The following is a 15,818-nucleotide window of genomic DNA, read 5'->3' as shown; positions in this document are numbered from 1 at the left end:
AAAGTGGTATGAACCAGCATATACTGTCTCAGTCAGCGAGCAGCCTATGCCAAAGTACATCAAGTTTTCTCGAGCAGTGAATGTATTGTTTCACAGTCGGTAAACTTTTTGCTAAGGTAAATTGCATGCTCTTTTCGACCAGACTCGTCATGCTGCCCCAGTACACACCTCATAGACCCCTCGAGGGCTGTCAAGTATAGGGTTTACGGTCTCTCTCCATAGGGAGGCAACAGAATCGGAGGCTCCTGCAACTTATTCTTTTATTTCTCAATGCCCCTTGGCAACCATTATTCCACCTGACCGCTTGATCTTTTCTCAACAGCTTGAATATAGGTTCGCACGCGGCTGTTAGGTGAGATATGAACCGTGAAATGCAGTTCAATCTTCCTGAGAAACCACGAACCTCTTTCTCTGTTCTCGGTTCAGGCATTTCTTGTATTGCTTTTTCTTTCCCTTTCTTTTCTTTCTTTCTTTCTTTCCCTTTTTTTTAGCAGGATCAACCTCGATTCCTTTTTTGCTCACAATAAGCCCCAACCACTTACCGGACCGCACTCTGATAGTGCACTTATTCGGATTCAACCTCAGTCTGAATTGTCTCAACCGATCGACCAACTTGACCAAATCTACCAAATGCCCCACTTCTGTTTGGGACCTTGCTATCATGTTATCAACATAGCATTCGATTTCATGATGAATCATATCATGAAACAAAGTCACCCTGATACGTGGCGCCGGTGTTCTGCTTCACTAGAGGACAGTCTTCTCTCAATGGTAGTTTGTGCACAACGACATCGGCATCCGACCTTGGCCTATCCTGATACGACCAGGCGAAGGTATCCACATGCTCTTTCAACAGGGCTACCATTCTGCTCTCGACTTGCCTCTGAAGCGGCCCCAATTTTAACTTCCTTTCTGACCTCGGCGATGCCTGGAATAAGAATCTTGAATCGCTCCTCGTGCGGTTAAATCACCTTCTCCTCTTATTTCGACAACCTGGCTAATTTCCAGCAGATCACCATCTTCTTCGCCTTATTCTTCAGCATGATAGATTGGATTGTCGAAGTCATTCAAAGGTGTAACGAAATTGTTATCAATGAGATCAGGAGGATTATTTTTCGAAATCGGAACGAGACAAATCAAAAAGGGGAAAAATGAAAACAAACATTGCCATTTTTATTTGTTTTTAAACTGTAAAAATAAATGAAAAACAGGGAGCACCGCTTTTAACTACAAAACATCCATTTATTAATGATGCAAAATGTTGCACAATGAAACACATGAGATGGCCCTTACAATGAACCATTACGTTTCGGGCAAAACGTATGGCTTTCATGCAAACAAAATTGAAAAACAAGAAATATTACTCTTCAAGTAGAGTGATAGTGATGATCTTTGAGGCTCCTCAGTTTCCTGGTATGCACGATTTTATCTAACTATCGAGCTCGCAGTCACTGTCGATATCTTCACCTACTGTACAGGCGTGACCTGGATTCAACATTCCAGCACTGATGAATGTGAACGGTGGATGACGTCCTTTGTTCTGTCTAGACGACTCTTGATCTGGCTGATAGCCAACCCCGAACATATCCTCCTTCACCACAATGTCTATGATCTTTCCCCAGCCTAGGGCTTCTCCGTTCTTCACCACTTCCATGGCCTGCTTGTAAGAAGAAATGGACAGCTTTTTCTCTTTCTCACCACAAATGGCATTTTCTACCTTGACGGTCTCAACTGCCTGACATGGTGTTTCAAATATTTCACTGTCCATTTCTACCTGCTTGAACGATGACAAGTGGCTGACAAAGATGTCCTCCTCCCCCCAATCAACTTTCTCAAATCGGAGACGTCCTTCATCCATCATTCTCTGAATCGTCTCCCTCAGCATTACACACCCATTCGTAGTGACGGTGCAGGCAGCACAACGATTATCACAACCAGGGAAAACTCCACTCTTCATCAGATGTCTCTTGACCACAAATATTGGAGTCCTCAATTGACCCACATTCGTCACCTCTATTTTTCTCTTATCCTCTAACATCACATTTATCCCCATAGAACCATGCATCGGCATGGGGTTAGCATTAACATCTGGCGTCGGTGCAAAATTGATGGCTTTAGAATCCACCAAATCTTGAACGACATGCTTAAAAGCTTTACACCCCTCAATGTGATGTCCGGGTGCACCAGCATGGAACTCGCACCTGACATTCTCATCGTAACTTGCAAGCCTCTGATCTGGTTTCCCTGGAACCAATGTCCTTGGCTGAACCAACCCAAGATCCTTCAACCTTTTAAACAAAAAGGCAAAAGTCACGGGCGGCTTATTAAAATGACGATCTGTCGTCCTTCTTCTCACCTGGCACCCATCTTTCTGTGTTCTCTGTTGAGGTGACTGCCGTTGCTGTAGTACAGATGAATTACCAGCCTGAATAGTCACTGCAGCAGCATATGGGTGGTAACGATCTTTACCCCTTTTGGCATGCACATCACTAGATTCAACCTCCTTCTTGTGCTGACTATTGCCGAAGGGCTTCTTTACTCCAGATGACAGAGCATCTCCCTGGATTTCCCCCATTCTCAGCCACTTTTCAATCCTCTCCACCTTCTCGGCGATTGCTTTCTGCCCCAAGGCGAGCCCTTGCACAACATTGAACAAATCCCTCATCATCTCTTTCAATTCGAGAAGGTCGGTGTTGGATGGATTCATCATTCCTGTGTCAATCAAACATGTTAGAGACTGACACCTGCAAAATAGAAGACAGTTATTATGACTCACGCATGAATGCAATGTCTATCCGTATGAGGAACACTCTGTCTTTCGATCCTGGTTTCATCGAGACAGATAATAATTTGGCAGCATTCTGACATCAATCGTCTGGTTTTGCCATACAGAGCAGAGATATATGATTTAGCAAAGATACCACCCAACCATGTGTGTGCTGGGTGAGTGCGTACAGGAAAGCAAATAAAGCTTGAAGATCGATCCCTGAATGAAAATAACCATTGTATACCAACAGTGCACAATAAGTGCGAGAGTCATACATCAGGCTGATACAAATCAAATACAATTCTCCAGAAACAGAAAGAAAATACAAGCAAGTGAATTCCGTCAACAGGCCTAACGGTAATCCACACAAATGATAACAAAAGGCTATACTGAAGAAGGCCCCACGGGAGGCTCCGCCTCATCTACCATCTTAGTAAACTTCACAGTAAAACTGAGTTCAATGTTCTCCTGCTGCAATCTCCCTATCTCCTTCTGGTGAATCTTCATCTGTCGGAAATAATGATCCCTCTCAGCAAGATAATGATCTCTCTCAGCAATAATCTTCGCTTTCTCCGCTTCCCATTCTGTAGTAAGGACTTTGGCTCTAACTTCCCTCTGAGACTTCACAAGAATTTGTCTCCTCTTCTCATCCTCAATGACCTTCGAAGCTCTAGCCAACTTCTCCTTAGTGATGTCATGCTCCTTCGCAGATGACTCCAATGCTTGGCTGATCTTGCGGTAATAGGCAGTGTCTATCTCAAAGCGCTTCACCTCCATGGCATGTCTCTTATCCTGGTCTTCTATTCTCCCTTTGATTTCCTGATTAGCCATCTGAATTCTAGCAACACTCATCTCCAACTCAGTCTTCTCTGCTTGCAGCTGATCTCTGGCTTTCTTCATCTCAAGGAACTCCTCCATGCTGACAGAAGAACGTGGCCCCTCAATCAAAGGACACCAAGGATCACCTCCAGGAAATGGTAGATGTGTGAGCTTTATCCTCTTCCTAAGCCAATCATCAAACGGAGGAAAAGACCTACTGTTAACCTTGCCAAAAGGAACCTTGCCCTTCCTCTGAATGTCGCGCCACTCATCAGACACTTGCCTCAACTTTGTCTGATTGCCCTCAATTGGGAAGTAAAAAGACTCCTGAATCTCTCGCCCGAGAGGAGGACCATCCACAGCAAATCCCATTTGTCTCCTAAGAAGTACCGGATTGTAATTAATGCAACCTTGAACTCCTATAAGAGGCACATTGGGAAGACTCCCACAACTGTAAATGAAATCCCGTCCAGCCATACCATTGTGAGTCCAAGCTATGTCATTGGCTCGCAAACCCATCAACCTGACTGACCACTTGACAGTAGGGTCAAGAAAGGCAAAGGCACCTCTAGAAGGCAAATACCCCATGAACCACTTGTATAGCAGCTGGGCACAACATCGGACCAATCCCCCACGTCGCTTCTCGTTCCGATTATGGACCGAGTAATAAACATCCCCAACCAGAGTAGGAATATGATTCCTCTGTATAAACAACCTGATAGCATTAATGTCCACAAAGTTCTTCTGATTAGGAAACAGGATGGTCCCATAAATGCTGACAGCAATCAAAGCACACACAGTCCTCCAATTACCCACAACAGCATGCTCCTTGGCTTTAGCCTCCAAGAAACTCAGATGAAAACCAGGTAACTTTCCCTTCTCCTTCAAACCCCCCTTAATCATCTCTGGGCTCAAACAAAGAGCACGAGAAATCTCCACAATATCAGGTTCCCCCTTGGTGACATAGAATGGAATCTGATCTCGAATCTGCATACCCAGGATGCTGGCATAATCCTCCATCAAAGGTCCCAACAAGTAATCCGGGAACACGAAACATCTCAAACTAGGGTCATAAAACTGGAGAAGAGTATGGATGGCGCTCCTATCACTGTCTGTGAGCCTGAAAACCATCTTCAGAATACCCCCATAAGCCTCACGAAACATCCCCACATGGTCAGGTGTAATCAATGCTATCATCTTCTTCAGCACACTGATCTCTGGATCAAAGAAACTGTACACAACATCATCCTTCAAGTCGGTCCTCATGTCTGGAACAAAGAAGTCTCTCAACCAGGATCTCAATCAAGATGTCCTCTGCATATGGATAAACATGAGTTAGATGCAGATAAATGCAAAATGCGAATGATGCTGATGTATGAATGCAATGCACTGTGCCATCCTCCAAGTCATCTGAACATCCACTACACTGAGTTACGGTCTCTGAACTGATCACAACCATCTGAGGTATATGTAACCACAAATCCCACTCAGGGTTCCGAAATAAACGGAACTGAAGGATACATCACCATCATCACCAGAAAGTCCTCTGAACTGATAACCATAAGTCCCTCTGAACCAGCCCGGGGAATCCTGAAATAAACGGATCCCCACTGATAAATACCACGGACAGAAATCCGGCGTCTCAGAAATAAATCCATAAATCCGACTTATAAATAGAGCTCTGATCAATAACTGAACCATTAGTCACCATCAAAGTCACCATCAGAACATGCATCTGTAAGAATCAACCCTCCCCTCACAGGTGAATTCTAATCAGGTCATTCTAAGGCGGATAATGGTCTCGACAATCGGGCAAAGATACTCAACGGGTTTGCCCTTTCGGGTGTGCCGTTGCAGCTCTCATAAGATCGTCTAAACCAATGATCCGGGAAAGAACGGTCACCGAAGTCACCAGCTCAGATGAAGTGACTCAACCAAAGTGGATACTCCACAAAGGAAGAGCTCCCTCAAAAGAACCTCGTCCGGCTTGTGGTATTTCATGTCGCCAAAAACATGTTGACCTAACATGAGAGGCAACATGAGACCACACTAATCCTAGGTGTATACTCGGGCCTGGGTTTTAGCCCCACTCAGAACACCCACCCCAAATCAGAGAAACCACCTGTACAGAAGACAGCACAATGACAGTATGATGCATGCAAACATTTATGCAAATATATATACAACATAATAATCATAAATGCAATAAATAGAGCAACACAAGCAACCTAAACTATCCTAGAGAACGCTAGGAGTGACTCGCTTAGGGAAGATGGACCAGCCAGAGGTCAACTTCTATTGTCCCCAGCAGAGTCGCCAGCTGTCGCATCCGCGAAAAACAACCGGCGGGAAAAAACAAAACAAACAGAGCCGCCACCGTGCGTTATTTATCCCACAAGAGGGAAAGGAAACGCTCGAAGTAAACCTGGAAAAGACATGGTCTCGCGACCAAAGAGAGATGGGATCGGGAGTCGGTTATGCGAAGGGAAGGTATTAGCACCCCTACGCATCCGTCGTACTCGACGGGATCTACGCTCAGAAGAATAGAGGAAAGGTTGCTAAACACTGCTCACAAGCTGCACACACACTGGAAGGAAACACAGATGGAATAAGAGGGGAACGAGCTCGCTAGGATATCGCATCCTATGCCTACGTATCTCATCTGGAATGAGAATCAGAGCTACCGTAGTTCGGCTAACGCACGCCGAAACAAAACACACGCAAAGAAACCGACTGCTAATCGCTGGGCTTACGTCAGACTCCACACAAACAGGCAAACATGGAAACCGAATGCCAATCACTGGACTTACATCAGACTCCGAACCAACAAACACACACTGGAAACCAACTGCCAACCGCTGGACTTACGTCAGACTCCACACAAACAAACACTAATAGGATACGGAATGCCGATCGCTGGTCTTACATCCATCTCCTAACACACACAAGAAGGTTAACAAACAAACAAGTTAATAGGGAGTCTGGCACTCGAGCCTAATAACTGTCAAGCAAACACACACAAAGAAGAAAAAGGGTGCCCGGAGAGATCTCACACAATCTCCTGCCTACGTACCTCATCTGGTATGAGGATCAGGGCGACGTAGTTCCCCTTAACAGGGAAAAACTTCTAACCTAACCAGAGACTGGGAAATGACAAACTAGAAGGGAGACTGACTCGAGCCTAATAGTTATCATGCAATCCACAATGGTCCTAGGTTGAGGTTTCTATCTAACTTGCACAGGGAGCAAGCTATCCTAAACAGCACAGGCAAATACATACAAGCACAAAAAGCAATCACACACACTATATGCAATCAATTGGGCCCATACAAGGTTAGGCTGTGAAACACAAGCCAACTGAAATCGGGTGTAGTTAGCTCTTAACCCTAACATTGAGAGTTAGGGTGAAGCAGATGAAATGAGAAGTGAGGATAAGACCTCACAGCTCTTATCCCTGGCCTGGGAGAGCTTGACTCAAAATAGAAGATGTGGGAGTTCAGAATGTAGGAACTCTTCTCCACAGATGACTGACACAACATAGATCTGGGGCTATTATCCATAATGCATCAACACAAGGTGTGTGAGCAAAGTGAATGACACACTGAGTAGCAGGAGATGGATTACACATCTCTTTTATCTGCCAATTGCCTCATAAGAGGACTTTTCCTGCTTGGCACAAAAATAAACAAACACAAGCATTGCCTCTTAAGGAGGGCTTCAGACAGGTGCCTGCCCACATAACAGGACAGGTCTTCCAGACTACATGAAGTCAGAGAGTTATACCTCAGTGGTTAAGCAACCAAGCAAAGCAAAGTTCAAAGTGAACTTAAAGCAACTAATGTACCTGTGGAAACATCAGACAAATCAGTACAAAGTTCAGACAATCAAACAACATTCAATCACACAATCAGACAGATAAGGCATTAAGCAACAATGTGCAAGCCACAAGCCAATGGGCACAACACAAATGACTTGGCATCAACCTACAAAACAACTCAATACTATCCAACATCCACCAACTAATCAACTCAAATGAGTGAGCAACTCCATCATGGTAATGTTTCTTAACCTGAAATCCACAACCCAAACAGTGAGTCCAAACCACTAGGTCAAAGCCTAGGGTCAAAAGAGGGTCAAACATTCAAAACAGAACATGAAATTTAACATGAATCATCCTCATCCAATCAAGAACATAATCCAAAAGGTCCCATATCCATATCATTAACCAAAAACATTTCATGAACCAAACATGGCAAGGTATGCAAATTGTGACCACATTGTGACATCAGAAGAAACAAATGCACATTAAATCAAAACTGATTCAAATAATCTTGTCAAAATTCATGAGTAAACAGGACATACAACATGATCATCACACAAAAAATTAGAGGCATTGGACATCATTAGGCATGGCAATCACATAGCATAAGTCAAGGCAAGCACAACAAGCACATGTGTGACACAAATTGTCACACCAAGTTAGCATAGGCATAAAACAGGAATGGTAATTGGTAAAAACCTCAAACCAAAGCCAAAACAACACTCAACATCTCTAGAAATAGTGTGCCAAATTTCACATTCATTGGATAAAGAACAAGCATTTCACAATCAAATGAAGTTTAAGGCAATTTAGAAGCTCAAATGTGACCATCCAGAATGAAAAATCTCAATTAAATCAGAAATTGATCCCAAAACTTCCAACAAAAATCATGCTCATTTACAACATTCATATCAAGCATCACACAAAAAATCAGGACAATTGGATATCATTTGGCATGGCAAACTCATCATTCAAGTTGAACATCACAAGGTGTGACACAAATTGTCACACCTAACTTAGCACATTCATAAAACAGTCATGGTAAATGATAAAAATACCAAATCAACACCAAAATGTCATGCAATATGTCTAGTTATAGCATGCAAAATTTCATGAGCATTGGATAAGAATCAAGCATTCCATGAATGATATAGCAAGACAAAGTACAAAATGGATATATGTTCAAATTCCCTAGTACAAAATGAAATCCAGCCAAGCACAATTTATGGAAAAATGATCAAAAAATAATAGACAAAAAATGCAACACAATGCAAAAAACCTGGCAATTTTTGGATCAATATTTAATTTGATATGAATTTTTAAAGATGAAGAAAAAATAAAAAAATGATGAAGCAAGCATATAGAAATGAATGGAGGGAAATAGAAAAGATAGCATGGCATTTGAATAATGGTTGGAGTGGGGAATCGAACACAAGGCAAATTTGAATGTGCAAGGCGCGCCAGGGATGAAACGATGCGTTTCATTAATCCCCGTTGGCAGTCAACGCGCGGTCAAACAAGGAGAGCCAATGGAATGGCTTGCATGGCGCTGACATGGACGAATCAAAGCGCGTGCCCTAGAAAACACATGCAGACGCAGGAAACTGTGCTCACAAGATCAAAACCGTTGCCAAAACCAAAATCATCATCTTCTTCACTCGTGTTCATGAACAGTGCAAGGCATCACGAACAAAATTCTCAGAAATCACAATTGAACACATCATTGTGTCGATCTTTCAATGTACATCAAGAATACATGCATAGCTAACCATGAATCGTCATACACAAGTGGAATTGATCAAATGAATTTTCACACATCAAACTTTAATCTACCATATCTAACTCAATTTTGCATGAAAATTTGTGATTCAAAGCTCAGTTTAATCAGCGCACTAAGATCTATAACATCATAGCAAAGGAATTCAAAATTATGAGATGCGATTTATAACCTCTTGTAGAGCAGAACCTTTGAATCGTGTTATCCAGGCCTTGTGATGCTCCAAAAGTCTTCTATGATACTTGTATGGATGCTTGGATGAGAGATTAAAGCTCAACTGCTCCTGAATCCAACAGAATTTGACATTGCCATTAATGCTCCAAGCTTTGAATATGCTTCAATGTGCCACGATTTGCTTTGGTTTCACATGCAAAATTGCTCAAGAACACTTCAAGACAATGAATGAAGCATTGGAAATGGATTAGATGTGAAGAAATTTGGAGAAATTTGGAGAGAGAATTTTGAGAGATTTTTCTAGATCTGAAAAAATGAATGTTGTTAATGCTGAAACAGTTAGGGTTTTCCTTTTATACCTCCCCCTAATCACTCTTTTAATCATGCTTAAGCCATTTGGTAAATGTAATTAGCAATTTGGAGTGTAAGTGCAAAATTTGTTTTTTCACCTTATGCATGAAAATGCATGTGAACAGTGCACGAGTTTGGATTGAATTTCACTTAAAAACCTGTTTTTGAGCTAAAGGCAATGGTGGAATGTTCAAATAATGCATAAATTTTAAATTCCATATTTTCCCTCCAAAAATCAAGTGAATTTCCAAATATTCATGTGATGATAATGCATGTCATGTAATGCAAGATTTGGAAACTAGAGATCAAGAGAAGAAAAATGCAAAAAGAGCCATCCAATTTGGAGTTTTGGTTGAGAAGTTATGCTCATTTGAAGTTCCATGTACACTTTGTCAAGATTTGATCATATCTCCTTAACCACACATGAGAAATCCATGATCTTGGACTTTTTGGAAATGGGAGAGAAAGATCTACAAGTTTCATGTTCAACAAAATTTCATTTGAAGCTTTCTTGATGATGTAATCTTGAGTTGAAAACATTTCCATTTTTGGCAGGTTCAAATTACAGGTCACTTTCTATTTTTGGAAAGTTTTGTCCTGACTTTAAATTCTTCAATGTTGATGTTTGAAATGTCAAATGAGACTTGTTTGAACATGAATGAAGTATTTCTACTCACTTCCCACCTCCAAATCTAACAGTTGACTTGGCAGTTGACTTTTGTAGTTGATAGATGACTTGGCCATGCACAGATGATTTTGAACCTCAACCACTTGATGAAATGGCTCCAACATGAAACCCTAGCTTATACAAGCTCAACAAAATCATATGATGATCTCCATCTCATTAAAGACCTCATCTCCTTGAAAATCCCTGATTGGCATAATGCAACTGATTAGGGTTGACCAGAGGTCAAAACCCTAATCCCAAGGAACCTGATCAGAAATAATGAATCATGATGATGATGATGTACCATGATGATGGTGATATACTCTGGCCAATAAGATAACACTCATCCTCCTTGAGGAACCAATGAACCCTACTTGAAGCACAAACCCTCAGATGGCTAGGGATCAATTCATGAGACTCTCAAGCTAGAATCTTTTAACCTCTCTATCTTCTGAGAAAGACCTAGGAGGATGACTTGCTTATTGTTTCCACATGATATGCAAATATGTAATGCCTAATGCCCTATAAAATGAGTTGCAATATGCTCAGCTAGTCCCAAGAGAGGAGGGCAAATTTTGAGGTGTTACAAGGAAGACCGTGAGAACATTGATCCTTTAGAGTACCTGTAATGCAATGTTATGTTATGCTATGCAATGTATGAAATGTTTTCAAGGACTTTTGGAATTTAACTTTGCGTAAACCACCAAAAAGGGGAACTTTTATTAATAATTTCTTTAATCAATGTTCATTACAAGAAAAAATGAAAGCTCAAGTCTCCCAGGGACGACTTCTTTTTGGGCGGAGATATGCATTGAGACTTCGTTCCTCATTAAGCTGGCTGGTGAGCTCTAATACTTTCTTCCTTTCAGCACAGAACTGAGCTTCAAAAGTATCCCTTTCCTCTCTCAACTGGATCCAAGATTTCTTCAATTCTTCAACATTGGTAGGCATATCTGGATAAGGAATGATCTGAGGGGTACCTCCTTCAACTTTTGGTTCAACAATCAGAGGTCCGATTGCAAGATATGACATGATAAGCTCACGAGCTTTTGCGCGTACCCATCTGAGATAAGGTTCCATAGGAATAGAGTTTTTCTGTCCTAAAGTACTTCTTTTCACCATGCCCCAAGCTCGTACAAACCTTTGACGGAGACCTTGAGAATCGTTGTCATAGTCAAACACAGTGCCTTGGATAATTATTTCATGTGGACCATCTCTTCGAGCATAACCAAACTGACGTAGGGCTAAAGCAGGATTATAAGTAATACCTCCTCTTATCCCCAGGAGTGGTACATTAGAGAATTCTCCACAACGGTCAATGATGATAACATTTTCTTTGGGTTGGGGACACCAATGGATGTCTGAATGGGAGAGTGACATTATCCTTTGAGACCATGTCAAATTTTGCTCATTCTTCAAGACTGATTGAGGAAGGTGCGAAATAAACCACCTAGATAATAAAGGTACACAGCACATGAGAGTCCCTTGCCTTTTCATAATACGAGTGTGAAGGGAATGCAACATGTCTCCAAGCAAGGTGGGCACAGGGTTATGAGTGAGAAATATCTTAACAGCATTCATGTCTATGAATTGATCCGGATTAGGAAATAGCGCCAAACCATATATTAGTAATGCTAGAACATCTTCGAAAGCGTAGACACTCATAACTTTTAGGAATTCTCGGGCCTTATTTATCACAAATTTGACAAGTAAACCCTTAACTTCACTTCTTGTTACCCAATTAGTTTCAATGTCGGACTTTGTCATGTGTAAATCCGCGTCAACCTCTTCAGACCTCGGAATCTTTTCTAAACCACTGAAAGGTGTTTGATCAAGGATAGGTATCCCAAGCAACCTGGAAAATTCTTCTAATGTGGGTACCAACTGATAATCTGGGAAGGTGAAGCAATGATGTTTAGGATCGAAGAACTGGAATAGAACTCTCATCATATCTTCCTTGAAACCGGTGGTAACTAAACTGAGGAGATAACCATGTTTCTTGATGAACTGAGCATGATCGGGAAGTTCCGACACTAAATCCTTGAGTTGAGGAGAGGTCGCTATAAAATTGATTCGGATGGTCTTCCTGGAAGCCATAGCCCTACAAAACAGAGCAAAGTTAAATCTCTAAGTCCTCGAAATGGTTAGTACAATGCCATGATGTCATGATGTTATGATGTTATGATGTCAAGTAAGTAACAAGCACAAACAAGCACACCACAATCATTCCTAGGTTTTAAGGCTTACATGAGTTCCATAGGTAAGTACCCTCCCCACTGAAGTTTGGTTGGTTCAACCTGTCCTAGAATAGTAACCGGGTTCTAGAAGGATCTCAAATCATTGACCTTTCCTTAAGTCCACTTCAGTGCAACACCAAGCGGTTGACCAAAATTTCCCTAAAGTCCAATCTCAAAGAGTGTAGTATCGAGTATCAACCAACCCCAGTCGGAACCGAAGTCAGTTATCTCACTACTTTCTAATGGCTAGGATGAGTCAATTAGGGTTCTAAAGGTCTGGTTAATGCTAGGGGTGTTCGCAGTGCGGTTTGGGCGATAAAAATCATCCGAACCGCAAGAGAAAAAAATATGCGGTTTGGTTTGGTTCGGTTGACTTTTAGAAATAAAACCAAACCAAACCAAAACAATGCGGTTTGGGTTGGTTCGGTTGGTTCGGTTTTTTATAATATTTTTATTATGCCATACATACACCTATAGAGAATAACATAACTTTATATCTAGTCATTCATACATGACTAAATAACATCAAAACTCATCATATTTAGACAAAAATGTTTCATTCAATATACAAAAAATTAGATTAGACAAAAGTGGAATAAAATACGTATATAAATAGTAGCATAAAATAATATCGAAGAAATTATAATAAAACATAAAAAACATATGAGATGAGAGATTAGAGAAGATGAAAAAAAGAACATAAGAGATGCGAGATTGAGAAGAAAGGTGCGATAAAAATGTAATTAAAAGAGAAAATAGTAACATAAAAGATGAAAAAGAAAGAACATAAGAGATGACTTATTAGAGTAGAATAGGCGAAACCTACATGGAAAAGAAGACGAGAAGAATGTGTGATACTACTATGAGAGATTTAAGAAGGTTGAAATTGAAACCCTAAGCGTGAGTAAGAGAAAATCGTTTGTAATTGTAAGGTTAAGGCATACTAGGTTTGATGTTTTGGTTGGATGTGGGATAAGTAAAATTTGGATTGTAACATAATGCGGTTTGGTTTGGTTTAGTTCGGTTTGCAAAATGCAAACCGCAAACCAAACCAAACCGTGCGGTTTTGTTAAAAAATGACCCAAACGAATCCGAACCAAATGCGGTTTTTTGCGGTTTCGGTTTGGTTTGGTTTGGTTTGCGGTTTTCTGTTGGGTTGGTTTGGTTTTGAACACTCCTAGTTAATGCTTTGATGACACCACGCAGACGCCAAATTTTTCCTCAAGTAAACATGAGGAACATCAGGACATCCAAAGTGTCAACTTAACCGTAGCCATCATTTTAACCATTCCAGTATACGCCAGACAATCGCGATGATCTCTTGCTACTTACCTAAGGTACACTAGATCCGGGTGTAGGATCTTTCACTCAAGCATAGAATACCCAAACAATCCCTTAAAAGTAAATCAGACAAAGAAACAATTCGAAAACATAAGTGATCTTATCTTTAAGGTAACCTCTCTTTTTAAGGTTTCCCCAGCAGAGTCGCCAGTTCTGTGATACGGTGAACTGACTTTGTGTTTTTGCTTTGAAAAGCAATGTCGCAGATAGCAAGAGTCGCCACCGACTTTTCTTTTATCCAATAAGGAAAGGCGGAAAAGAACAGGAAATACCTTGATTAGATTTTGAGTTCGGGAGGTACATTATACAAAGGGAAGGTGTTAGCACCCTTTATATCCATGGTTATCCATGGGCTCTTAATTGCTTAACTCACTTATGTTTTCCTTGTTTGAGAAAGTGTTTGAGAAATGTGGTGTGTTTAGAAAATATTTTGAAAGGAGAGTTTAACTTTGTAATGATTCTTGTACGAATGTATACAAAGTGTTTATCTCGTTTGACTTTGAAAGATGTTTAGAAAAATATAACTCGACGATGATTCTGGTGCGAATGTATACCAAGTGGTGATTTTCTAAAAGATGTTTTGAAAAGTGTGAGGTGTGAAAAGTATTTTAAGCTGTGAGCAAGCATTTAAGAGTTATACCTAACCAAAGTCTTTATAGGTATTTCCTATCCTTAGGAGGGTAAAATTGTCCTTACTATTGAGAAGTAAGTAGTCTTATCCTTTGGATGTAAAGGGACATCGTGGGGTCGTCGATTGGTCTTTGAAGGCAACATTTGTAAGGATACCTTAGTATTCGAAGGGACGATCATCATTTAATCGTAGGCTACAACGAAGGGTCATCGAGGGCCAAAGTCATATATTCGAAGGCAACGTTCGAGGGACAAGGTCATGTATTCGAAGGCAACGTTCGATGGACTATGATTTATCTTGTAGGGACATTGACCTTTTGATCGAAGGGACTATGACTTATCTGTTTAGGGATGATGATGATTTAATCGAAAGGGTCTTTGCTAAGGGTATCCCCACATTCGCGGGACATGACCGTAATATCGTAAGGCAACAAAGAGAGGGTTACCCTAGAGGTGCAAGTGTGGAAATGATTGGATTCGGATATATTATCTTGAATTAATTTATCTAAGTTCGATTATTTATCTTTCCATGCAATCCTATTAGCATACATCTAGACAGTAATATTCACAGTATGGAAAAACTAATGTGCGAAAAATAAGACTACGCTATTACATGGCTTCGGGATGGAGGGTACATAATTTAAAAGGGGATATAAAATATCTAAATCTTAATTAACGAGTACAAAATTAAAAGGGCATAGAAAGTTCATGACAAATGAAATAAATAAACTTTTTTTTTATGAATTTATGGAAAAACTTAGACTAAATGGATAGAAATTTTAAAAGAAAAGAGAAAAAAAATATAATTAGATTTTTATTATTCAAAATAGCCAATTTTAATTAATTAAGTGATATATGAAAATTTAATTAATAAACTAGATTAAATTATATCCTAGTTTAAATAACCAATATAATATATTAATTAGAAAATTAATTAATGGGTTTTACTTTAATAATAGAAAAATAGTGGTGAATTAATTATAGTGGAAAGGGAGTAAACATAGTAAAAAAACTGAAAAGCTAAAAAAGAGGTCCTGGGGCCCCAAACCCAGGACCTCTACGTTGCAGTGAGGGGGGAGCTACCAACGAGCCATGTTGGTCCATTCGTTATTTATTCGCCTTCATTAAAATATATATTAATTCTACATGGATTTTTTCCATTTTGACACACCACCACCATGCATGTTACAACTTTCTCTCTTACGGCAAGCTACTTTATTTTTTCTCATGCTGTT

Source organism: Lathyrus oleraceus, chromosome 5, assembly GCF_024323335.1.
Source record: "Lathyrus oleraceus cultivar Zhongwan6 chromosome 5, CAAS_Psat_ZW6_1.0, whole genome shotgun sequence".
NCBI lineage: Eukaryota > Viridiplantae > Streptophyta > Magnoliopsida > Fabales > Fabaceae > Lathyrus > Lathyrus oleraceus.
This window is presented reverse-complemented; position numbering follows the sequence as displayed.